This window comes from Schistocerca nitens, chromosome 5, assembly GCF_023898315.1.
Source record: "Schistocerca nitens isolate TAMUIC-IGC-003100 chromosome 5, iqSchNite1.1, whole genome shotgun sequence".
NCBI lineage: Eukaryota > Metazoa > Arthropoda > Insecta > Orthoptera > Acrididae > Schistocerca > Schistocerca nitens.
In genome coordinates this window covers 524188157-524191425 of record NC_064618.1, presented here as the reverse complement: position 1 = coordinate 524191425, position 3269 = coordinate 524188157, and positions in this window count along the sequence as shown.

Genomic DNA, 3269 nt, shown 5'->3' with positions numbered 1-3269 from the left:
CTTCATCACCGGGAATTGGGCAGTCCTCGAAGTTGTCGATCACCGGCCTAATGAAGCGAGCTCGCTTCCGCCGTGTTTTTAACGAACCGGCCCGGCGGGTGACGCTGCAGGGCAGCAAGTCGCAGCCACTGTGTATCGAACGGCAGCTAATTAGCGGACACCTCGTTACCCGAGCCAATCCTGACGGCAGGCTCTGCAACCTGTAAAGTCTGTTTCGTGCTGCGCTCTCCCTTTCCGACTTTCTGCCACTTATCTCTTGTATTACTTCCACCAACCGGAAAGTTGTTGCATGCCACGGCTAGTCAATGCAGCGCTTCGCACCTGCTCTTGTTTCCACGTGCCATGAGGCATTAGTTACAATTTTCTCTCCCATAATGATCGAGATAACTAGTTTTCCTGTCTGTCTGCAATAGATGAGGCTTATAGAAACATTCACTTTGGGATCCAGTGACCTACGTTGTCACTGTAGGAAAGAAAAGGCCTGTGTTTCACAAGAGACCCCAAAGGTTATATATCCATTAAAACATTTTTATCTGCTCGGATAAATATGAGGAGACAGTAGTTTAATTGTCACCTATATTGACAAACAGGAAGTTTCGAGTTCTATTTTGTTCTCGAGGCAAACAAGTGCTCTCCAAGAGCGCCACATTATAAAGGAAAAAATCAAATATACCGGGTGATCAAGAAGTCAGTATAAATTTGAAAACTTAATAAACTACGGAATAATGTAGATAGAGAGGTAAAAATTGACACACATGCTTGGAATGACATGGGGTTTTATTAGAATAAAAAAAAGGTATTGCTAGACGCGTGAATGATCTCTTGCGCGCGTCGTTTGGTGATGATCGTGTGCTCAGCCGCCACTTTCGTCATGCTTGGCTTCCCAGGTCCCCAGACCTCAGTTCGTGCGATTATTGGCTTTGGGGTTACCTGAAGTCGCAAGTGTATCGTGATCGACCGACATCTCTAGGGATGCTGAAAGACAACATCCGACGCCAATGCCTCACCATAACTCCGGACATGCTTTACAGTGCTGTTCACAACATTATACCTCGACTACAGCTATTGTTGAGGAATGATGGTGGACATATTGAACATTTCCTGTAAAGAACATCATCTTTGCTTTGTCTTACTTTGTTATGTTAATTATTGCTAATCTGATCAGATGAAGCGCCATCTGTCGGACATTTTTTGAACGTTTGTATTTTTTGGTTCTAATAAAACCCCATGTCATTCCAAGCATGTGCGTCAATTTGTACCTCTCTATCTACATTATTCCGTGATTTATTCAAATTTATACTGACTTTTTGATCACCCGATATTTTCTTATCATACTGAATCACTTATACAGCCCATAAAAATCAAGTGGAATCTCAGGAGTCATCACCATCAACCACATTAGAATTAGTACTGAATAAACGCTAATTCCAGGCTTCTACGCCAATTTCCATCTTAAGCTATAATCATCAATGTTGCAGCTGGCTGTTTCTTAATGACAACACCCATCATTACTCATCTGTTAAAAACCAGAAAAATACTTCTATGTGTACTACCACGCTGAAAAGTATGCGTACGACATAATCTGGGTTCTGCTTGATTTGTATCAACCCATGCAACGTAATTGCAACACCCCTAATCTCCTTAGGTACAGCCGTTTGACTACATAAAATGGTCACTTCAAGAGACTACCAGAGAACGTTGCACTGTACGGAAGTCAGTCCTGATGCAAATAATATCAAGATAATTCAAATCACGAAACACCTTTTTAGAGATGACACAGTCTTTAATAGCTGTAAACTAATTTTTTTTTCAATAAATGACATTTCAAATAGCAAGTTTCTCTTATAATTACATGAAAATTTTTGTAGATGACTACGAGCCAGGACTGGCATCCAACATATACTAACTAACTACGAAAAATCTTAGCGTGGTTCATTCACAAATAACAATGTGCGTACATGTTTAAACTTGAAATGATGTGGCGCAAAATTATGTGTTGTGTGAGGTTCCGAACCCAGTATCTAATAGATAGTTAAATATGCACACTCAAATGTTGGATATTGAATTTTTTCAGCAGTAATGAGATAACTGGAGCTGAAATGACGAGACGGTGATGTTTTGCCTTGTCAGGATTCGACCACATCAGTTATAGTCATTGTTGTTTTAGGTATGAATAGACGTTAAATATCCCCCGATTTCACCAGTAGCAGAACATGCACATGTCTGAAGTGGAAATAAAGTGACGAAAAGTCCTTCGTTAACTGGGAGTCGAACCAGAATTTATCAGCATTGTTCAATACACACATCCAATTATTTTTCAGCGTCATCTAAAGGTGGCAAGTTTGAACTCGAAACGATGTGATGAATCCATCTGAGTCTGACTTCGTGGTCCTCCAGCACCACTAGTTTTTGTTTACAGTGCACAAACGGCTGTTAAAACTCATAATTATTTTTCACCAGCTGGTAGGTGTGCACATGTAACTGCTTGAAATGATATGATGAAAACTTTTGTGACGGACCAGCATTCAGACACGTGCATTTCGTGGAGACATTGGGGAATTTGGAGTCGTGTGGAAACAACGAAACGATGGAACTGTATCTTCCCAAACGGATTAAATACGACGGAAAGAGTTATCTGAGCTCGACTCTCAGTCCGGCATCAATATCTGCAATATTTCAAGTTCAAATGAAATAAAAAATAAGTGTTTTGTTATCTTACATGACGAGTGCTTCATTAATAACACTAAATTTCTGGTGCATGGAAGTATACTAGTGGCTGAATATCTACTCGTCACAACTTGCGCCACTGTCATGGCCCAACCTCCACTGATTTTCCTCCAGTAGCAAAAGGATAATGTGTTAAATGTGCATTGGGAGCCACGGTGCTCAACTGGCATATCCAGAGGTGAAGATGGTCTGTTCGTGAACGTTAAAAGTGGTTGAATGAAGCGTTAATCGAAACCCGACCTTAAGCATATGAATCTAGAATCACCAAACTAGGCATTTGGATGGCTTAAAACGTAATGAAGAGTGCTCGGAACCGGATGAGAATTCTGATTCCGTGGAGGTAGATTACACTCTGTTCAAAATATTCAGTTCCACATTCGTCCACGTCGATATTCACCAGCTGCCTAGATTACCCACTGAATTTGCAAGAACTGGTGACGTGATACGATGTGTAAATGTCTCCAGGAAGTGTTTTTTTACACTTGAGCCGCCGCAGGTAGCAGAGACAAGTGGAAGTATTTGTGTACTGTTTTATGTAAGTG